Genomic DNA, 24,886 nt, shown 5'->3' with positions numbered 1-24,886 from the left:
AAAGGATCTGCAAAATTGTTTCTTCTTTTTAATTCATATTTAATTAAAAGTATTTTTTAATGATCTATATTCACATTATTTATTTATTTATTTATTGTCAACCAAAACAGATTACAATAACTACTTCAACTTAATTCTTAAATTGATACATATTTTGACCTTATTGTAATCCTATATGGTCGCACAACATGACTATGGTTTTTTAGGCACGCTTAATTATTATTTAATATTAATATTAGGTTAGGTACCTATAGCTCATTAGAGAAATAGGTCGAAGGTATACTGTTACACCTTTATTCATCATGATCAACCCCTTTCCGCCCCACTACTGAGTAGGGGTCTCCTCTCAGAATGAGAAGGGTTTAGGCCATAGTCTGCTACGCTGGCCCAATGCGGATTAGCAGACTTCACACACCTTTGAGAACATGGAACCTCTTATACATGCAGGTTTCCTCATGAGGTTTTCCTTCAGCGTTAAAGCAAGTGATATTTAATTTCTTAAAACGCACACAACTGAAAAGTTAGTGGTGCGCGCCCGGGATCGAACCCCTGACCTCCGATTAGGAGGCGGACCTTAGTTCTAACCACTTTGCTATCACAGCTTATTCCACACCTTTATTAGGTACCTGTTAACTCTCAAAGCCGCCACGATCCAAAATTCATAGATGCTGATCGTTCCTCCCTATGTTGGGGACAATACGCGGAGAAACTTTCAGATTTTATAAAAAACGAAGGTCTGGCACGCGCTGTTTCTCTCTATTTATTAGTCTCGATAAAATATAATTTATTCTTGATAGGATATCAAACAAATCTCGAAGGCAAATATGCTCCCGCAACTTGTAGCAAACTTGTTTCGAAACTCGTAAGATATATCAAAACAAGTGATTTCAAAGTGACAACTAGGTTTATGAACTTTGACTAGTTGCTACGCTAGTATTTTTATTTGCCGATCTGAAATAGGTAATGAAACTTTCTCTGACTCTGTGTTATAGAAATCGATAGTGTATGTTTATATGTATATTGTATACCTATGTATGTATAGCTGCATTACGACTCCCCGTCTTACAGTTCTATAAGTTCTTAAGTATCACCTGGAAGAGATAAGTTTAGTGATAAGGTCGCCCTTTGTTGAATTAAGTGTATACTGTATTCTTACTCTTTGTAATTTTGTTGACAATAAAGTTGTTTTAAATTAAATTGTTTATGATTATGTACCGGTATAGAGAACGAACTTTCGCAGTGATGATATGAATGTGACTATAACTTCACAAATCATATATATTACATATTATTACTAAGTAACACGAATAAAATATAATTTTGAGAAGTTTCATAGCAAACTGAACTGGTGTCCACAAAGGATAGTTGCTTAAAAGTGAAATTGACATGTACCTATTTACTTACAAGCAAAGTATTTTCGGCTCACATAGCTAATAGTGAATAGGAGCTTATGCAAAGTTCTGAATTTAATTAAACTAATCCTTAAGGGTCAAAGGGTGAGTGCCTCACCTGCATTTCAAATTAGTATTCAGAGAGTTCACAAGAGAATTTAGAGAATTTATGTAATAAGTCAGAGGCAAGTCAAACAGAACCCGGTCTAGGAAATGCTCAGTACTTCTACAAAACTTTAGATGTTGGTACATCTAAAGCTATACCTAAGTCACGTTAATCCATAGTGATGAAAAATAAAAGTATTGATGTTAGTACTACGAGTACTCACAACATACTTTTATTTTTCACAACAAACATTCCAAACATTCGCTTGCTCGTTTTTTTCATTGCCACAATGCGTTGTGGTCAAATAGGAAGACAGTCATGACGCGAGCTTCGCTATGTTGCCTTTCTCCGATTGCCACAACGCGTCGTAAGCGTTTTCTTAAGAGCCACACTAATTTCGCTATGTGGCTTTTCTGCGAATGCCACAACGAAGAACCATACTTAACACGATTTTCGCTTCGTGGCCTTTTTGTGATCGCCACAATGGGTTGCGAGCTATATTTTCGCTCAATGAGCGTTTTCGGTCCTTAAGTGTAACATATATTATGATAAAATATAATACATACAAGAATTACTCGTTTATTATAATGGATATAAAAAGTAGAATAGAAGAAAATACTTTTTATAGGTTTTTTTTAATCTTCATTACCTCAGGGTAATATCCTATTTTTAAAAAAATGTTTACAAAAATAAAATACCAAAAAAAAAACAAAAAAAAAACAACAGAAAATAAAATGACGGAAACAACAGTATATTATTATTGTATATTATTAAGTCACGGGAAATGCTAATTGGACCAAATATGGACCAACATCTTCATCTACTTGTAGTATACGTAGGTATATAAACCTTTTATTAGGCCATTCGAGTGAAAATTATTAACGTTTTCAGCGGCCGTTATAATTTAAGCCCGTAATGCGATTTCCATAAAATATTTTATCGAACAAAAGCTTTATGGGTAAAATTTGTCTAATTTTGGTTCCAATATGATCCATGAAATTAAATTCCCAGGTTGAGTTAAGCGGCTATTCATAAACTATTATTTAAAATTGAAATGTTTTTTGTAAGTATTTCATTAAAATTATGTAGCGTTTGAAAACTTTCAATAATTTTTATTAATTATATTGTAACGTTAAAAGCTATCGTAAACTAAGTACATGTAATTCGTGGATTCTTAAATATTCATGTAAATCCTCAAAATAGGTGTTTGTTTGCAAATTATAAAGACTTTGTAAGGATACGACAAAAGAAATCGATAATGAAAAATAAAACTAAATCACTAGGTCCAAGCTAAAAAAGTATAATTCTACAACCAGCAAGAATTTTTTTTTTGTGTGTATTTTAAGTTACACTAATAAACATACATAATTATTTATTCGTAACAAAGCAAACATCCATTAGCACAAACTTTACCTTAAAGCCTTATAAACCCTATAACTAAAATTTAATCTCTTGAAATATAAAAAAGCTCTTACCTAGTCAGACTCTACCAAACGAAGAAACACATTTTCCAAAAAATTTCACCAGTCCAATCCAAAAACCAAGTTATGACCACTAACTCAAAAAGTCCAAAAAAAATTAATTATCGAAAAGTTACTCGATCTTGCGCGCGAAAACTTACAATAGAGACAAAAAACGTCTACCCTCCACAAGGGTTGAAATTGTACTGAATGGAGTTTTACCCCAAGAGATATCACTGAAAGTGTTTGCTGTCGAAAAACTATAGATTAAACGATTTTCAACCTTATTTCGAACTAGATAGGAGCTTAAGATAATATTTAGGGATGTATGGCTAAGTTAGTTGCGGTTTACATTTCGGTGGGTTCCCAATCTCATATGGACGCTAATTTGTGTGCCGGAAAGGATGTACGAAGCTACAAAACTCGGGAAATGTTACGCCTGAATGTACCAGATTGATGTGTTTTTCGTTGTAACGTTTCCTTTGCATTATGGTTTGAAAAAAGGTTCTTAAACGAATAAAGTGCTTTTGTTATGGATTTTGATGTTTTTCTTCGTAGCTTTCGTTGCTTAGGTATAGTTTTTAACCCCGACCCAAAAAGAGGCGTGTTACAGGATTGAAGTGTGTATCTGTGTATCTGTCTTTGGCATCGTAGCTCCTAAACTAATGAACCGATTTTAATTTAGTTTTTTTTTTTGTTTTAAAGGTGGCTTGATCGAGAGTGTTCTTATCTATAATCCAAGAAAATCGGTTCAGCCGAAGAAGTTTGAAAGTTATCAGCTCTTTTCTAGTTACTATAACCTTCACTTGTCGGGGGTGTTATAAATTTTTAATTTACACTTGTCATACTATGTTGTTCATGAAACATATTTTCAAGTAAACAGTCTTGTAGATATTTACCCAAGCAGCTGTGGTAAACTACAGTTCTCAACTTCAACATATTTCATCCCTAGCCGCAAATCTTATGACTAAAACTTCTGTTATTGCCCACAAATGCTAGATCAACGCTGAACTACGTACCTACATACAACATTACTTATACCTTCATTAAGTAAGTCGCCAATAGAATGTGATAAACCTAGCTGGTATTTACATTCGCTGCATATAAATGCCCGTAATATTGTGTTAAGTCTAAAGTATTGACGTTCCATCCTGACTCAAACCAACTGATCGATTTTAATTGAAGCAAAGAATAACTGTGAGTATAGCTTTTATACTAAATAAGTCTTTTTTAAGCCATGTGAAGATTTTTTTAGCTAGGATCTGCCAGAATAAACCTACGTTTCCATTAGCCTAACAATAAATAAAGACCATGCATAAAACAAAGATTGCTAACTAAATGTTAAATTATCACATAGACGGGCGTGCGTATCCAAATCCGTCTTGTTTAACAATGTTAAAATCTTTGACTGTGTTTTATGACTGTTTACTGTTTATTGAACATTGATAAGCAACAAGTGGAAGCTCACGGTAAGAAAAATCGGCAATCAAATCATACAGCTTCAAAGGTTTCAAATGCACCCTGCTTAGCCCCAAAGTTTGACATCGACGGTGTGACTCACATTCAATTCATTGGCTATACTTATTTTTAACCCCCGACCCAAAAAGAGGGGTGTTATAAGTTTGACGTGTGTATCTGTGTATCTGTGTATCTGTGTGTCTGTGTATCTGTGTATCTGTGTATCTGTGTATCTGTGTATCTGTCTGTGGCATCGTAGCGCCTAAACGAATGAACCGATTTTAATTTACTTTTTTTTGTTTGAAAGGTGGCTTGATCGAGAGTGTTCTTAGCTATAATCCAAAAAAATTGGTGCAGCCGTTTAAGAGTTATCAGCTCTTTTCTAGTTTTCTTGTAGAAAAGAAGGTTACATAACCGTTAGGTTCATAATATTATGTCCATTGACAAAATATGTCAAGCTGTCAAGATGGACGTTGCCTTGATACATAATTATTTATTTGAAAATGATGTTTTGGAAAACTCAGATACTTTGTCGGAGGTGTTATAAATTTTTAATTTACACTTGTATATACCGTATCTACTCGTAACTGACTACTTGGCTATACGGACGGACGAAATCACATCATAACATAAGGGCTAACTTATTTTACAATTTTGGTATGGAACTCAGAAAAATGATAGAAACATATTAAATAAAAGAATTCTTGCATATTCTCTAGTAATAGTATGCAATCCCTTCGAGGCAAATATTTGTCGCAGGTAGATATTTCAGTCTTCAAAGCGCGTCTTCCTCGTTCTGTATGTCTAGGAAACTAGGAAATAAGTCGGTTTCAATTGCATAATAAGAGCTTTTGCCTAGCGCGCGGCACTTTCTATACTTTTTATTTTAAAAACGTGCAGGTGTGTTATTTCTTTATGGCATCTTTTTGTTGAACTGTTTCTATTTGTAAAATGCAATGCATATTTTTATCGATTCGAGGTAGACCTTTAAAGAAGTAGGTATTCGTTATCACAAATAGAACATAGAACATGTACTTTCTTGCAAGGTTCAATTTATAAAAAGTAAGGAATAGTCGCTCAATAGTTGATTCAAAAGGTCGCAGGTTCCACTCCCATCAGATGAACTACTGTCGTAACTATTTCTAGTATTATGTTTTAGTTTAGTTGAAGGAGAAGACTACAAGTTATCAAATATAGCGGACCCGTGTATTATCCCATCAAAACCTCAGGATAATCTCAGATTAAAACATGAAGATGAAAAATATTATAATTTCTCCCGCAGCCTCAATAAGTGGGCAGCTATTCACAACGGGACATAGACCTTTTCATGATCGCGCCACTAAAAAATTTCCCAGGAAGTCTTAGAATAAAAGTCCCATGAAAATGAACTATTTTTTTAAAAGGTTACCGTCATCTAAGATCTGGTAGAAGATGAATTTATGTTCGACAATTTCAAAAATTTGGAAAATGTTAGTCAATTTCGAAAAAGAACGAATTTGGTGTGTTACTGATGCCCCTCAAACCTCTCATAAAATATTGTTCCTGTAAGCCGCTCTATTTCAGATATGAACTGTGAAATGTAATGACAAAAGTATCTGGCTCGAACATTCCTCAAGTCACGAAGTTTGACCGAAAACGCTAATTCGGAACCAATCTCGAGTCAGCCGTGAAACAATGCGACTCACGCCAGCGAGGGAGGAATTCGGCGTGTTCCACATTCAACTGTTCGGAAATTAAAAAAAAAATAACAAGTTTTCTTATTTTTTTATAAAAAGTAGCATTAATTTTTTTTACTATTGTTATTTTCCTTAGTTCCAACACTGTGAGTGTTGACGTGGAGTTCCACCGAGGCCAGGCTATTATTATTATTTTCATAGCAGCAATACGCGCATTAGCAGATTCTTGATGTGCCTCGAGCCTACTCGCTGCAAGTCGTCACGCTGCAACCATTTGCCACGATACGACTCTACTCACCGTCATTCCGTGCACTCAGTCGGCGCTGTCCCTTACGCGTAATTTTTGAGTAGGTTTCATTTGGACGCTTAAGCGTACTTCAAGTAACCAAACTAATCTTCACAATAATTATTACAGATTTACAGACGCCGAGTTTGTATTAATTATTTAATGTTTGCTTATTTGAAAACTTACACTTGAGACTCTGGCCTTTAATGTTTTAGGGGGTTTGACTGAATTAGGAAAAGTAGTAGGTTCCCAACAATTTTAATGTTGCCATATCCACTCCTGGCAAGTTTAGTTTTAAGGATGTAAGACGTTACAGGTATGACTCTATCTCGTTGGAATATTGTAATGATTTAAGAGAATTCAAAACCAAAAAGTCGAATGGGTAATACGCCGGCTAATTCCAGACGTGAGAACTATTCTGCTGAATAAATACCGCGAGATCGCTCAGCAAATATTTGTCCAATGTTTGCACAAATACCTTTATTACAATATTTACTTTGTCTAATAACATTGGTGCCAATAAACGTTGCCGAATTCATTAGAGAGACGAAAATATACCTTATACCTGCCTAAATAAAACTAACATGACTTCATTAAAAAAATATTTCGGAACTAGCTGATGAGCCTGACTTCATCCGCGTGGATTTAGGTTTTTAAAAATCCCGTGCGAACTCTTTGATTTTTCGAGATAAAAATTAATCTGTCACTCTCCAGGTTTTTAACTATAAAAAATCATATCAATCCGTTTCCACGTTGCGAAATGATTGAAACACACTTTCGCATGTATAATATGGGTAGTGTGTTTAATTTGGTACATCTTAGATCCATTAAAATTAATGGACATAAATTCGTGTTGTAACTTCTTTACGTATCAACTGCATTTGACGTAGCGACTGAAGTTCCGTAGCCAAAGGCTACGCCGGTTGTTGATCGTAGCGTGGACGCCATAGGCACGAAAAGACACTGCCTGCACTAAGGTCATTTTGTAGAGCTATTGGACATGCAGACTTCATTTAGTTTAATTCAATAAAAATCATCGTAGAGAACTTTCGTTCTTCTTTTCTTCAAAATTACAAATAAAATTAATGTTTATCTGTCTGTCTATTTCGTTACCTATTCGATCACGCATCGTTCATTCGACTGAGTTAAAACTTTGTACAGTTGTTGTTGATACTTCAGTATCAATAATTACAATAAATGACACGTAAGTCACATTCCGATTCATGCCGGGAACAACTAGTAGGTACTAGGCAGGTATTTTTTTTTATAGTATAATGTTTTTTCAATAACTAATATTTTAATTTCTAATTTTGTTTAACAATCAAGAAACACGAATAAACACCCTCAAGAGTTGTAGTCGATTAAATCCCCCATTAAAACTAAATCGATTTCCAGTCGAGTGCTACGCAAACAGAATAACGATTTAGTTGTTGACTCCAATCAATATCTTCAAGTCGATTTCTTGTGCAATCTCAAATTACTAGCTATCTGTGTCAATATTGGAAATGAAACGAATATTGTTCATTTTTATTTTTTAGAAAGAAGCATGATTAAGGTCCGGTTTCCATTTAAGCGGAGTGGAGAGGAGCTTGTGTTCAGACGACACAGATTCTTAAAAAATTAAGTGAAAAAATTATCTCGTCATCTTTTAGAGATCTGATTGGTTGAATAAACACATATCCTCTCTGCTCTGCGTAAGTGGAAACTGAGTCTGAGAATTTTTGAAAGTTCGGTGTCAAAAATGAAAAGAATAGAAAAATAATAGCATATGAGGAAGGAAAGGGGAAGAGATATTTAGCTAATGCTCGCGACTATTTAAAAATCCCGTGGGAACTTATACTAGGTATATAACAATAGCCTAACTGGGGGTGGTTACCCCGTAAAAACGTAACAGACAGACAGACAAAGAAACACAATTTGGTATTTAAGATATTGTGATCAAATGAGTAGAAAAATTTATTGATGTTGAGTGCTTACCGCCATGCATAAATACCTATCTGCCGAACCAGTTAAGGCGCTTTCGATTTTTCAGAAATTCATTAAAGTGCATTCAAATTAGATGGGATATTTTAAATGCACTTTAATAATAATTTCTGCAGCTTTTTGGAGATTTTAAAGAATTAATATGTAAAGTGTTTTTTTTTGTATGTGTTTTATGTGTGTGTACATGTACATATGTGTTTTTTGGGCTGCATTTGAAACACTTATTTAATTTTTTGAGCCTCTTATATCTACGTACTACCTAACCATGCATCTTAATGGCTTATTTATGCTAGTAAGTATAAACAAAATGATTTTACGGTTACGAAAAAATTACTAAAAAGAATGTGCCTGCTAGGCAGACTCAAGGAAAACAGAAAGTCATCGAAGGGGAAATTTATAGAAGTTGTCAAAGCTGTAAATTGCGTAAAGAAGCTGATTATTCTGGTACGGTATTATGCCTTCCGTTGAACGGACAACACGGCTCATAAACTTTTATTTTGATCCCGGGCCAGTTCCACCGAGAATCAAGTCATTGATTTGAACTTTTCTTATTAATACTTTTAAATGGTTAGGTTAATTCATAAAATGTATCTTAAATTAAATTGAAATCTGTACATGAACTTCGTGTTCATTTAAAAAAATTAAACATTTTCTTCACTGTGTCTATCTTTTACAAAAAATTAATGTTGGTCCGTTTGTCATCTAAAAACATAATATTGTAAGTTGAAACTTTGTACAGATTTGTTATTTCCATGAAGATTTCTGACATAGTACCATCAACATAATAGGTGACGTTCGAGTTGTAAATTGAAAATAGTATTGCAATGTATGTCGGCCATTAAATAGTTCTAAATAACACAGAAATCACTACTTGTTTAAGTCTACTGACAGGGCAATTTGCAGAGAAGTATGTGTGGCTTGTTGAACACTCATAACATAAAATTCATACATATGGTATACGCGAGCGTACCCGTATGTTAATAATTTTAACATGTAATTTTTGTATGGATAATAATTTAGGTCACCGCTCTTATCATCTACTTAGGTACTGTAGCCACAATAACTTTGTTTACTCAAATTTCAACTCAAATTCTATTTTATAACAGATGATTAACGTTTAATTTGACAGTGACACCGGCCTTCCAAAACTTATTACGGATTGGCCTTGTGCAGGATTAGTGAGAAAGGCACTCAAGATTTCATATTATTTATAACTTTACGTGACTTTTATATTCACACCCTATTTTTGTGACTTTCTCTATTTCTGGTTTAGTTCAAACGCCTTTTTCATGTACCTGCAGTATTGTGTGAAAATATGAGGGTAAACTGACATTGTTTTATAAATAAGTATCTACTAACATAGTTTAAGTGATGTTTGTCATACTAACACAATTATCAAATCAAATCAAAATCAAAAAAATCATCATTTATTTGCTCAAATGTAGGTTAGCATAGATTTTACAATTTATTTTAGTGTCACTACACTTGCCATGTAATGGCGTGCAAATATTTTACATAATCAATGTAAACTACACTAAATAGTTTAAATGTACATTGAATATGCTCAAAATACCTTACACATTACAGTCATACTTAGGTAGGTATACATATACATAGTCATAAATAGGTCTGATTTCACAACACCATCATTACTGTTAAATAAAATATAATTTAAAGCTCTTAAAATTAAAATGTAAATAATTTAATAAATCATGTATTATCTATGTAAAATGTCAACAAATCAGTTATGGGTCTAAGGTCTGAAACAAAAGTTAATTTATTTACATCGTTGACCATCATGCATGCATTAGACGCCATAAGAGATGCATGAGATTGCTATAAGTTGAAATCAAATGAAATTATGTATAATTTCATGTAGAACAGTTTGTGCCACTTATGATATTTCCAGACTCTACCACCGGTTCGGAAAGCCACTTCTACTGAGAAGAGGTAGCAAGAAACTCAGCAGTTGCTTTTTTCAAAAAACAAAATATTATAATGACATGTGCATACTTAAACAATTACACTACCGACTGACTGCTACATGCAAAGCCGATCAAAATTACAATATGAATAAGGCCCAATTTTGATACACGAGTCAAAGGAAACCTGGTCGACCTACCAACATCTGGAGTCTGGTCGGTTTGGTCCATTGAAGCAAACTTTAAAGAGGGGAACTCTCTTGTCAAGGCAGCAACCAAAGACAGGGAAACATGGAAAACAACTGTTGCATCCCTAAGTTTACCAAGGGAATAAAAGGATTCCATCAATCTGACAATAGACGTTGGGTCTCAAGGTGTTAGGATGGCGACCTTCCATCGGGAAGTGCAGCGTTAGCAGACCCCTCACTAGGTAGATTGCCGATAATTTCAGCCATCGAACGAGTCTCAGGGAACGTGGCGTGTGTGTCCTTATGAGATTTTTTGAGATCTATATCCAAAAATGGACGTTATCGATTGACGATTATGATGATAACGAATCTGAATAGTATGGTGTAAGAAAGCTGGGGAAAAGTTCCACGTTGTCGACGGGTCGGGATTCAGCCGAAGCAATTCAAACAGCAACGTTGCGTGAAGACACAATGGATTTATTCTAGGTTTACAGAGTAGAGTCCCTAACCTAGGTCCCACGCAGTGGAAGCCAAGGTCGGAAGCACCACTAGACGACGAGAGTCGTGTCCCTTACGGACGTCCCACGTAGTGGAAGCGAACGTCGGAAGCGCGACTTTTACACGGGGTTAAGAGAGTCGTGTCCCATACAATTCGTCCCACGCAGTGGAAGCGAAAGTCGGAAGCGCGGCTACAAGGTGACCTCGTGTGTCGAGTGATCCATACTAGTGAATCACTTGATTGAATCGATTTTCGATTTTCGATTGATAAACATTGGCTATGGCTGGGTCTTATGGTAGGGTTGGAAAATCTCCCTAGCGTCATTTACTTTTTTGCCAACCTATAGTCAGCGCCATCTAGTTTCAACTTGGCAAGTTACAGGGAGTGATGCGATCTATATTTCCGCACCCTGTAATTAGCGCCAGCTGGTGACGTTGTTGTGTTACAATGGTAATTAATCTGGATAAGGTACCTATTATATTATACATAGGTTAAGGTCTTTGTTTTTATTTAAGTACTAACATACAACCTTTTTTTTTTAACTTATAGTTTTAATTATTATGTGTTCAAATCTTACAACTAAATGAACTAATTCCTTTGTTTTTTGATTGAGGATAAAATACTCATAAAATATATATTGGAATTTTATTAGTCCTGGTAAGAATCATACGACCATCATAATTACATACTCGTATTGTTTTATCACCATTCACGTCATTATTCAAACTTGTACCTGAAAACCATAAAACCCTTTCAATCGTAAATTCGACGAGGGGCGTTTTACGAGAGTTTTCCTCTTAGTTTATTTTACTTTTGTTTGACTTGTTGGATTTACTTTTAGTAGTGTTGTGTGTTCTTTGTTAAGTTCACTAGAGACGAAACTGTTTATTGGCTTCAAGTAAACTTGAATTAGTATTTATTCGTGAACATCCTCTTGTCTAAGCCTTTTCTAGAGCATACTAAGTACTACTTACACACATTTCTTCATCTACGTTATAAAGTCACTGACAACATTTTAATGATTCCACTGAAGTGGAGCAGAGACGTTTTTAATAGACCAATCAGGTTATTGCTGGGGCAGTAAACTGTAGGGCACTCGGGATGCTGTAAGGATTCTAACGATCCATATACATTCAAATCTGTTAGCGCCTAAACTACTGAGCCGATTTTGATGAATGAAGTGTCAATCGATTCGTTATTATAATCCTGGTAACATATAGGTTACATTTTATATGAGAAAAATCGATTTGATGGATGTTACATCCAAACAAGTGGGGTTTCCAATATGTTTTGGCAATGTTTCAAGTGATATATGAATTGAAAGAGGAAAAAAAATCTGAGTTTAAATATATAAATATAAGTACAATGTTAAAATAAACAGAGTGACAGAAAAACAATTTTACTATCGGCCAAAAATAATGCTCAATCTATCTTAACTTGTCGATAAGTTACTTAGCAACGGTGTTATTTGTCAAAAAGACATTAGACGAATAACAACACTGCTAAGTAACTTATCGACAGATTACACATAGATTGATTATTTATTTCGGCCGTATATCTATCGTTATCTATCTATCGGCAGTTCGCGGATAGCTGTAGTCGGGTTGTAGTAATGTTTAATTGGGCAGTCATGCAATAAAAGCTAACAATGTGAACTATACGTGTACTGTCAGTCGACAGTGTGCAGTCAGCTTACACTCCGTCTGTGTGGACCATGCTACGTAGCTCCAGCATATTTTAAGAATGACAGTTCCCAAACAATAGCCGTAAGTTTTTCAACTATTTATAAGAACACGACATTTTTTCCGAACAAAAGGCAGACGTACAAAGAATGGAGACGCCATGCAAAATGCCATCATTAGCACGGAATTGCTTAAGTTGGATACTGAAGTTACAATTCACGACGCTTGAAATTTCTTATGTTCGTACAGATTCTGTTACTTGAATGTAATGGGTATTGTTTGTTTTTTGTTAATACTTTTTTTTTTAAACTGAAGTGGTAAAAATGTGGGCTAAATAGTTCGGGAAACTGATGGATATTGGGTTGTCCTATCAATCAAATAGTCTCTTTTCTATCAGAGTCGAATTTGTTTTGCGTTTTCAAGTTTAGGCCCAAATAGTTACCCGTCATAATTTATACACCCCATATGTGTGTGTCGCACTGTATGCTACTTACCGTGCGTAATCTCCACTACACATAGGTACATTGTGCTCATGACTTCGTTCGCGTGGATTTAGGTTTTTTTGAAATTCCATAGGAACTCTTTGATTTTCTGGGATAAAAAGTTGTCTGTGTCAGTTTCCGGGATTAAAGCAACCAAATTTCATATAAATCGGTCAAACGGAAGGACCTTTAAGAATCCCGTGAGTAAAAAGTAGCATTTGTCCTTCCCCGGAAGGTAAGCTAACTTTGTACTTTTCATCAAAATCAGTTAAACTGTTGGGCCGTGCAAAGCTAGCAGACAGACATACAGAGAGACAGACATACTTTCGCATTTATAATATTAAGTGTGGATGTATGGATTTATATTCTGTGCCACTGCACAGTTGCAAGACGAGACCAGAAACGAACTTGTAAACAGGTAGTCTACATATGCAGGCTGCCATGCGGTTCGTCCTTTTTGGCGCATGTGTAAATGTACCTTAATGTGTACGTTCAGTAACCACAAGTGCCACACGTTGGAGGGACGCCAAGACGTCGCGCGCACTCAACGGTTGTAGTTTAATTGTTTTAAGATATTTCATTTTAATTCGTTTGGCACCAACTTTTAACTACTACTTTGCAGTTTTCTATTTATAGAAGAGTAATGCTTTTTTAGTCTGATACAAGTTAGCCCTTAGCGGCGATCTCACCTGGTGGTAAGTGATGATTCAATCTAAGAAGGAAGCGGGCAAACCTGGAAAGGTATGGCAGTTTTTATTAAACACATACCTACCCCTTTGGTTTCTACGCGGCATCGTTCCGGAACGCTAAATCGCTTGGCATCACGGCTTTCACGGTAGGGTGGTAACTAACCACGGCCGAAGCCTGCCAACAGACCAGACCAGAAATTAAGAAATTGTAAATTCAAAACCCCTGTCGGGAATCGAATCCGCGACCTCCCACTAATATGACCACGGTGCTTTCCACTGCTTCAGGAAGGTCGTCATTCGTCAACAATACTAAGCGCAAAAGTGTAGCAGCTTGCAAACTCTTACTCTGGGCCGGCAATCCGAAACGAACGGAGAAAGATCGGGCGCAGGCCCAATGGCTTTACATAGATTGCTATAGCTATACCGGTTACACTCTAATGGTTTAAAAAACCTACAAAAAGTAGAAAAGGATTAAACTAGGCGCTGCCACAGGATCAAACCAGTTAACAAACTTGGTGTTAACAAAGAATGGCACCTCATTAGGAAACCGAGACGAGCGGGGACTTAGCATAAACTTGCGGGAATAATATTTTAGCATTTGAATAAGACGGTTTGCCCGCCGGTTTAAGTGTTTTGCTTTGGAATAAATTTATATCCCGGTTTTCGTCCATATAAAAGTTTGGCCTCTGGGCTTTGTTGGCGTGGCTTTACTTTCGAAAACTAAAATAATAAGAACTTTTACCCGCGACTTCGTCCGTGTGGATATCGGGCCTGCCCGCGAAATTCAAATTTAATTGGGTTTTTCGCAATTTGTAAACTAATATGACAACGTAGGCTTATGGTATTTTAATTGCGACAATGGCAGTAGGTATCATTCTCACAGGTTTATATAAAAAATTTTACTTGAAAAGGTCCAGTTTAAGAAATTAGCTCTAGTATCGAATAATTTGTAAGAATAGTCGATACTAGAGCTAGTTGACGAAGATGTAACCAAAAAATCACGGGGATGTAAAATCAAATGGTCATTCATTCACTAGTGCAATAAGACCTACCTTACCTACCTGCCTTTCATGGTTCTAGGTCAATGGGAAGTACCCTATAGGTCTTTCTTGACAGTTATGACAGACAGACAGACAGATTTAGACAGCGAAGTGATCCTATAAGGGTTCCTCTTTCCTTTTGAGGTACAGCAACCTAAAAAAGATATTACTTATTTTGAATGTTGGATATATTTAATGCAATGGCAAGTAGTATCATAGTGCAAATACAGAGATTAAATACTAAATAGTTTGATTGCAAAACGGATTTTGACGAAACAATAACATCGGCGCAGATATAGCTCTAATTTCACACAGCGGGTGTTGCCACACACATTACTGTGCTGCGTTTAGTCGCTTGAAATGATGGTTGGTTCAAGTATACTAAACCCAATTCCTCATCACTGGGTTGCCACCTTCTATTTGAAGTTTGGCGGTCAGTATGTGAAGCCTTTTGACCTTGAGCAACTTTCTTCAATTTACATTAGTTGTGCAGGGTTCATTCCTTTATATAATATCAACTTTGTTCTCTTGTTCTCTTTGTTCCAGGTGTTCTTTCGGCCTTCGAAACAGTTTTGGAAACTCACATACCTAGGGATCAATTTAATCGGGAAGAAGCTCGAAAATTGCAAACTTTCTCTGCACAACGCAAATCGCAACACAGAAAACTTTAAGAAAATAAGAATTAATATTCACTTCTGTAAAAATTCATTCTATCCATACTAATATTATAAATTTGAAAGTTTGTTGGTCTGTTTGTTATTTTTTCACGGTCAATCCATTAAACCAATTCTGAAGGAATTTGGTAAAGGTAATGACAAATCTAGTAAGTTTAAAGCAATTAATTATTGCTTGTTTTAATGCTTGCATGCTCGAGGAAACTTGCATGCTTGAGAGTTCTTCATAATGTTTTCAAAGATGTTGTGTTAAGGGGCATGAGACCGGCTTGCCCGCGAAATTCAAATTTAATTTGGTTTTTCGCAATTTGTAAACTAATACGACAACGTAAGCTTATGGCATTCTGATTCCGACAGTGGCAGTATCATCCTCACAGGTTTATATAAAAATCTTTACTTGAAAAGGTCCAGTTTAAGAAATTAATTAAAGTATCGACTAATTTGTGAGAATAGTCGATACTTTCGCCCTTAAGTACCCCAATCTGCATTTGACCATCATGGTGGACTCTAGCTTAAACCCATTCTGAGATGAATCATGACAACACAATATATCACTGCTAGTGCAAGTAACTCATACGTGTAAGTGCGCTATAGGTCTAAAGCGAAATTCATATGCGGTTCGTACCCGCACTGTTTCACTACACAACGCATCACGCCCGCTGGGAATTAATGTGTTATATTGCTTTTACATGCCACAGTTTTTTGATGCAAATGTGACTGCATTTGTAAATATGACCGATTAAAAACCGACTGACGAAAATTTCACGCAGTTGTCTATTAAAATTAATATTGGATAATAAAAAATTATCAAAAAAGAAAAGAAAAAAGGATTCTTGGGTCGTCTAGTAGGAAAATGCCGTACCGAACGACCCAGATATTTCGGAAAGGGACTGTGAAAAAATCTGGAAACGGAAAAGTCCTCTTGAAATAACGTGGGAGTCGGGACTAGCATGAGTGGTGTGGTTTCTTTCTCTTCCTTCAATGGCAAATGCCAATATTCTCTTTGAATCATTTAGCCAGGAAAATCATGTTGTTTTCTGGATCTGCATTGTCGTTTCTGGACTCACCTTGATTTCCCATAAAATACCTAGTATCTTTTTAAACGCATTGAGCGTTTTTACACAAAACAAACTAACATTATAGTACCTATAACATTTTAAAAATTCTAAGAGAGTATTCGACCCTGTTGTAAAACAGTTTAGGCCGTTGTTTTTGTATTATGTCTCGTAGATTTTAAGTTTACTTTGTGGAAAAATGGGTAGGTATGTGAGCCATAATATTCTACATGCTTACGCAAAATCGTCTATAGGAAATTAGAAAAGTCCGATTTCAAATACTACATCTTTTTCTTTATGTGACCTATTTCACAGTCGATTAAAATCGTATCGAATGTTCTTCAACGTAGCTGTTTCTAACTGCAACCATCCGCAAAGTGATATCAATGCAAATTGCCATCCAGCTGCGCGCAACATGGCTACCCATTACAACACGCTCGGGTTAAATGCACATGCTCCCCTGGGTTTGCTATACATTTTCTAGATGTTTGCGCATCTTCTAACATAATAAATGAAACTTAGACGGTACTTATAGTACGTTATCAGTATCATCATGAATCATGGTCATCATGACCGACCCAATGCCGACTCACTACAGAGAACGGTCTCAGAATGAGAAGAAATTAGCAATAGTCTACCACGCTAGCCAAATGCGGATTGGCAGACTTCACACCTTAAAGAACACTATGGAGAACTTTCAAGAGTGCAAGTTTCCTCACGATGTTTTCCTTCACCGTTAAAGCAAGTAATATTTAATTACTCAAAACGCACATAATTAATAGGCATCTTTTTATTACGGAAAAGCAAAGAGTTCCCACGGAATATTTAAATAATCTAAATCTACGCGGACGAAGTCGCGGGTCATCAACTAGTACTCAATATTTTAAAAGCGAACTTGTGTCTTTTCCTATTTAAACCTTCGAATATACAACACAGTTAGTAAATCGTGCGGGCATAATTTTGAAATTGTCTACTACCTTTACAAAGTAGACATCTCTCAAGGTATCTTTAAAATGGCTTTTAAGGCATACAATAATGCACATTGTCCGTTACTACACAAAACAATGCACTCTCGATGGAAACTGCTTCAGCTCAACTGGCGTTCCTTACTCGTATATGCTCCTACCTCGAAGTAGGAACGCAACTGTACTTCGTATGTTCTAAATTCTTGGCCAAACCTTGACATATGAAAATACTGAGAGCAATTATTTATAGGTATGTCGAGTTACAGAATTGCATACATGCATGTTACTTACTATAAACATTTATGTAAAGTAAATACTTAATAATAAAAAAAGACTTCATCCGCGTCGATATAGGTTTTTAAAATGATCTCGTGGGAACTTATTAGGTAATTTTCCGTGATAAAAAGTGACTTATATTAAGCCCAACTCCAGGATGCAAGCTACCTCGGTACCAAATTTTGTCAAAAAAGACAGACGGACACGATTGAAACGATCACAGTGGAACAATCGACAGAGAGACCGGTGGAGGAGTGGCGTGAACGTGATTAGGGTACAGGTCCCTTTTATAGACCAAGTATGGTATTAGCTGTCTTAAGTAGGTAGGTACACACATATAGTGGTCGCCGCCACATCTACCCGTATAGGTCTATGAAAATTTTGTCCGGGCTATATTACCGCTACTATTACAGGATAAACCAACAAATAAACACCGCAACCATGTGTTTGCCTATTGGTTTATCCTTCAATCACGCCGCAGTGGAGCAACAGATCGACGAGATGTTTCGCATGAGAAAAAGATATTATGGTTGAAGGATGAGAAGATACTTAAAGATATTGTGAGTAACATAGGCTACCGTTTATCCTGGGAACTCAGAATTCCTAAATGATTTTCGAAAACTTAAATTTACGCGGGCAAAATTGAAATCTGTAGTTAGTACATAGCATGTGTATGATAATTTTTAAGTTATTTAACCATCAGTGTGTTTCGACCTTACTCTGTGTGTTAATTTATTGCTAAAAGTAGGGTTTCGCAGCTAGAAACAATATCAGGCCATTAGCGACGGGTCGTCGTAGAGCGAGAGCCGCTATCGGTCGGACGCCATGCGGGTCGCCTGATATTCCGTGCGATATCGCAACAAACGAGCTAATGTGCGTTTACCCTTAGCAAGATCACTAGCTCGAGTAAACTGGACCGAGGACTTTGTCCGTGTCGGTGTTAGCTGACGGGCGTGCTCTGCCTTTTGGAGTGTTCTTTTTGTTAAAACTGACTGGAAAGCGCTCTAAGGGGGTGCCGTGCGTACGTCGGCGAGCGCCGGCACAGACGGGGTCCATATAATACTAATACTAATAATAATACTTGTATAGTTTATCTAACTTGTTACAAATAAGTACAAACTTGACATTGGCTAATCTTTGTAAAGCCAGACGAGAGAGAAAAAAAAAAAAAAACTGGACCGAACGATATCTATATTATAGAACCCAACCCGGTTTCAGTTTTCTCGCTTTACTTAAATAATGACGCTTTGGATTGGTCAAAAAAAAATACTCTAGGGTCACTGGAGAAGTAGGTGATAGAAATTACCTCACAATACTTAACACACAACACTACACTAAAAAAAGTTTCAGCAGCAAGTTTAAAAAAGCACCATTCTAGAAATGAAAACATTAGCACAAGCTAGCTGATAAAAGACGAAACAATCCTTAATTGCCAAACAGAATAAAGTTATACAGAATATATCCAATTGGCCCTATGAGATAACAAAATTTCTTATGCCAGTGAATTGGCTGCATAAATCTTTGTCTCTGGCTAAGGATTGTGTTGATATTAAACTTAAATATTATTACATGCATTTACGAGTACCTTTAAATGGCGTAGTGAACTTGCATATATTCTAAATGCAGCATGGTTTAGAAACAACATGTTATCTAGCCAGCGCGGTCGACCGTTGAATTTCCAGAGGTGCCGCTAACCAATTTGAAATGCTTGGCTCTGAGTGTTGTGATAACAAATGAGATGCTACAATACTGGCCACATCCTATATTGTTTTACTAACTCATGCCCGCGACTTCGTTCACGTGGATGTAGGATTTTAAAATCCATCGAGAACTCTGATTTTCCGGGATAAAAAGTAGCCTATGTGCTAATCCAGGGTATAATATATCTCCATTCTAAATTTCAGCCCAATCCGTCCAGTAGTTTTTGCGTGAAGAAGTAACAAACATACACACACACATACACACAAACTTTCGCCTTTATAATATTAGTGTGATTAGTATGATGTGATTTACCAATTTAGAAGAATATAAGAATTGTGTTGAATTGTGTATCGCACGTAGGTATTATCCAACACACCTAATTTCTCCTGTTACCAAAGGTTGCCTGGTGTAGATTGCTTTAAGCAATAAGGCCGCCTTTGCATGCAATCGTTTTTAGTTTATAGTTTGTCTTTGTGTTTTTTCCTTGTCTTTTATCTATTTTGAAGTAAAATTTAAAAAAGCAAGTAATTCTATCCTCGTTGCTGAGGATGAGACTACAGTTTCCATCATACAAAAATTATAATTTCCAAGTAATAAAACCGAAATATAAAAATAAATAAATGGTATTTACCTAACTTTTTAGGTTACGAAGCCATGTAATAAAGGTCATGTTCAAAATGTCATAACAACTGATCCATTGGATTTCAAAGAAGCACGTCACAAAGGGAATTTACCCGCTTATTAAAGTCGGACATGAATGTTGAAGCGACAGTCATACGGTACAAAGCGCGCTAATTGGAAGCTGGGCGGGCAAGCGAATGGTCAACAAGGGGTGTACACTGCTAGCCAATAAAAGTGGACAAATAACATTAACGTTTTTGAGGGCTCCGTATCCAAGGAGTGTCCGTAGTCGCATACGGGACCCTATTAATAAGCCTCCGATGTCCATCCGTCCATCCATCCGTCCGTCCATCCATCTATCCGTCTGTCTGTCAGCAGGCTGTATCTCGTGAATCGTAATATGTAGAGTTAAAGTTTTCACAGTATGTATATTTCTGTTGCCACTAAAACAACAAATAATAAAAATTTCAAAATGGCCGCTATGAAAATAAAAAAATAAAAAGTGGTACTTTTTGTACGACGGTAAAGAACTATTCGAGTGCGAATCCGACTCGCACTTGACTGATTCTTTTAAAAAAATTAGCCCTTGACTGCAATCTTATCTCGATGATAGTGAGGATGTGGTCTAAGATGGAAACTTACCTTAGCTAAGTACAAGGTTATCTGATGTACACTGAATTTGGACCAAAAGACAATACACCTAGTACCAGCAAATGCTGTGTGGGACGATATCCAACCCGCTGGATGACAACCTTAAGAAGGTAGCGGGAAGTGGGTGGATGAGGAAGGCGGAGGACCGTGTGTGGTAGAGCACTTTTGGGAAGGCTTACCGCTTACGTCCAGCAGTGGATGAAAACAGGCTGATTGATTGATTGGTTAAAACAAAAGAAACTGATATCGAAGTGATAAGACAAAAATGTTTTTAACGATTTTTTAATGTTCGCTAATAAATGGTGTTAGATTTTTTGGTTAACACGTTTACATCTTAGATCACATCATCACTTACCACGAATTAGAACTGCACTAAGCGCTCACTAGTTGTCATATACACAAATCGTAGAAACTAAACATCTAATTTCACAAAATTTTAAGTGTGCCATTTATTTGAAAGCTTGTGGAAAAAGTGTACACAATGACCTACTTTTTCTATGCACAAAGAATCCTTTTCAGTGCCGAATACTAGATTCCTATTCCAACAATAGACAACTGTTTTCATACTTTTTACTCCTAAATGGTATAATCGTATAATGAGATTCACCCCTTTGTTTTAGAAAAGAAAAGAATTTTTAATGCCTCCAATTTCTGGTGAACATTTGAATATTTTACTGATTTAAGAACCATTTTTAACCACCGACCCAAAAAGAGGGGTGTTATAAGTTTGACTTGTGTATGTGTGTATCTGTGTGTTTATGTATCTGTCTGTGGCATCGTAGCTCCTAAACGAATGAACCGATTTAGTTTTAGTGGTTTGAAAGGTGGCTTGATCGAGAGTGTCCTTAGCTATAATCGAAGAAAATTGGTTCAGCCGTTTGAAAGTTATCAGCTCTTTTCTAGTTTTCTTATAGAGGTTTTTGTGTCGGGGGTTGCAGAATTTTAAAGGTCACACGTCTATAATATCTTAGCACCAATTTAAAAAATCTATCATAAGTATGCTCCTAAAAAAAAAAAAACATTAAAGAGCGTGTATTTGACTTGTACTTCGCTCCAACAATGCGCGGGACTTCAGTCACTGTTATACATGGCATAATATTATTACTGTAAATAACAATCTTTGAAAGGAGCAACCGCCTAGTTTCTTACGCATTCTTCTTGATAGAAAAGGCATTTCGACCAGTCACAGTGTTAGATGTATTTGATAAATCGAAATTACTTATAAAAGTTTATTTGAATAAAAAATGTTTCTATTCTATCCAATAACATCGCATTGCGTTCGCCATTCTTGGAAAATTTGGATTACTTACATAATACATTATAATATCCTCCTTTGTTAATATATAGTTTGTAAGTAAGTATTTAAACAAAAAAAAAAAAGCAATTCATAAAAGCGGGTTTCACCGGTACAGCTATACAAACAGAGCACAAAAGAATTTTAAAGCCGAAATATTATAGGACATCCGGACTGAAAATCCTTTTTTGACTTATTTTAAAATGGTTCACGAGCGAGCTAAGCTCTTGTGCAGGGTTCACGCTTAGCTGGATAGGAAAGGGGAATACTTGAATTCGAAAAAGGTCCTGCAGTTGGAAAAGTTGGTTTTAGTTATGTTCTACATCTTCAACCATTTTTCGTAATCATCTTGTTCTGAATAAGCTTGTTTTATGTATTTTCCGTAGTATAAATTAAAGAGTCCTGTTTTTATTGAAACTTAGGTAAGTTAGTATTTCTAATGGCTGTATACTGAACGTCAATACTTTATTTTTAAAGCCATCGGATATGAGGCAGTTTTTCACGCACAACAGACGGAAACGTTTAAGTGCGGAAACCAGCCCAGAGAGAAGAAGAAGAAGATGAGGCAGTTTTTTGAAGTGGTTTGGGTGTTTGGTCCTGGATGGAACAAAATGTAAGATTCTATTGACTTTGAAGTGTTTTGCAAATTATATTTTCACGTGCAGTTGAACAAAAACCTGCTATGAGCACAACACAGTCCGGATTATAATATTTTAACACTAGCTGACGCCCGCGACTTCATCTGCGTACATTTAGGTATTAAACTTTGATTTTCCGGGATAAAGGTAACCTATGTCACTCTCCAAGTCTTTAAGTTTACACATCGATCCGTTGCTTTGTTACGGCGTGATTGAAGGGCAAACCAACTAACCTAATCATCAAGAAACAAATTCATTTATATATTAAATTTATAATAATACATAATATTATTATGAGGAGTGATTTACATACACTAGCAATGCAATTTGCAGCGTAGTCGACGTGCGTTCATAAAACATGCATTCACTGCATATGTTCCTAATGTCAACATAAGGCAGAGGCCTTGGTTTACATTTTTAGGAAGGTACTGAGGCTTTATGTGGCTTTTCTCTGTAAAAACTAGATCAAAGGGTGCATATTTGGTAAAAAATTCGCATTTTTGTCTTTCACACATCAAATCCTGGCGCCATGCCAAATTATATTGGTTTTAAAATTCACTTGTCCAAAACATAGACACACAAGTTCACCGAATAGTTTTCATTTCTTTGATTTATCTACAAGCGCACCATCGTCATCGCCATTATCAACTGATAGATGCCCACTGCTGGACATAGGTCTATTGTAGGGACTTGCCACAGCCTTGCGCCGCCTGAATTCAGCGGCTCCCTGCGACTTGTTTGATGTCGTCGAGTGGGGCTGGCACCTTGTTATCCCAACGTCTATCGGTTTATCGAACTATGTGCCCTGTCCATTGCCCCTTCAGCTTCGCAACCCGTTACAAGCGCATACAGAGGTAAGCAAATAATGATGCACTTTTTGTATAATTTCCCTGTTTTTCCGTTCCGAGAGCGTCAAAGGTTGGCGCGCGGCCAAATGGCATTGGTTTTAAAAATTCAACTTGTCCAAAGCATGTGCGAGGAATTGATGGGTGCATCAATATTATAGTGTTCGGGAAACTGGCGAATGATTCCATTTGCGGTGATATAGAATGCATTGAAGGTATTTTTTATGTTATTTGCCACTCTCATCTCGGTATCTGTCGTTCACCTCGAGGTTGCTATAACAATCCCCTCTAAAAAGGATTTTCAGAAGTTTCATATGAGTGAAACCAGAGCGAGCCAGCTAGAATAATATATGTAGGTGGGTAATATAGTTGGAATACGATAATAATGTCCTCTCGGCCGAATTTCAGTCTCGGCGGCTAATCTCCATAAAGATTGGCTATCTGCGCGGGAGATATCAAGTTCACATCAAGTGTACGCAAACATGGGTGCCCTCTCTATACCCTCATTCTCATACACATCTCAACACGACCGCGTGAGGCACAAGACCGACGGTTTTACGTGCTTTCGGAGACATGGGGGTGAAACACCACCAACTTCTTCGCTCCGAGCTAGTAGATACCTAAAAACCGAATAGGCACCTAATTTTCTATAACTTATTTTTGGTCCAACCAGGAAATCGAACCCAGGGTTTTGTCATCCGCAACACGCAAACAAAATATAGGGCAACGAGGCAGTTAGTTGGATTATATCATGGTAATATCTAAATCTAATAATACCAAAAGCTCTCACCATAAATAGTTCCGATACAACCACTGCGGCCTGAATCCTAAATTGGGAAACTCCAATTAACTGCTGTATCTGTATGCGCAACAAATTGAGTTTGTATAAGATGAATATTTAAATTTTAAATATATTTAGGAAGAGGTATTAAAATGTAATGACATAATTTTTAATTTAAACTAAAGTCAACACCACGGCCCTGTTTAAAAAGCTACACTAAAATAAATTATTATTAAAATCAAAAATAATAATAAATAGTATTGTTTAAATGTAATTTACAAAGTAAATGAGTCAAATTTAAATTGGCCTTCCATATGTCATTAGAGAGTTCCGATGATCACCTCACATCTTCATCCAGAGATGCTCATTGTCTTATTCCTCAATGCTGAGGGTCGTACTCCTTTCCATTGATCACAAAATAATACCAAGAGTTCTCTTAGGATTCCCAGATCCTTTCGATACAACTCACTAATGACGTGTGGTTTTCGATCCTTTAGAGTTATTATCAGATGTTAGTGGTAAC

The 24,886-nt window shown here is 36.3% G+C and overlaps 1 protein-coding gene and 1 long non-coding RNA gene across 2 annotated transcripts in view; one reads left to right on the top strand and one right to left on the bottom strand.

Annotated features, from left to right (window-relative positions):
• The window catches only part of LOC123865412 (Down syndrome cell adhesion molecule-like protein Dscam2), a 154,788-nt gene extending 151,649 nt beyond the window's left edge, over positions 1-3,139 (bottom strand). The window contains exon 1 of the mRNA XM_045906412.1: positions 2,973-3,139. The gene's annotated coding sequence lies outside the window, so the exon portion shown is untranslated. The remainder of the gene's footprint in view (positions 1-2,972) is intronic.
• LOC123865425 lies at positions 1,017-24,886 on the top strand. The gene is made up of 3 exons (XR_006795970.1): positions 1,017-1,199; positions 15,954-15,965; positions 24,873-24,886. It is a non-coding gene; the product is annotated as an uncharacterized LOC123865425 (long non-coding RNA).

Source organism: Maniola jurtina, chromosome 5, assembly GCF_905333055.1.
Source record: "Maniola jurtina chromosome 5, ilManJurt1.1, whole genome shotgun sequence".
In the NCBI taxonomy this organism is placed as follows: Eukaryota; Metazoa; Arthropoda; class Insecta; order Lepidoptera; family Nymphalidae; genus Maniola; species Maniola jurtina.
This window is presented reverse-complemented; position numbering and strand designations above follow the sequence as displayed.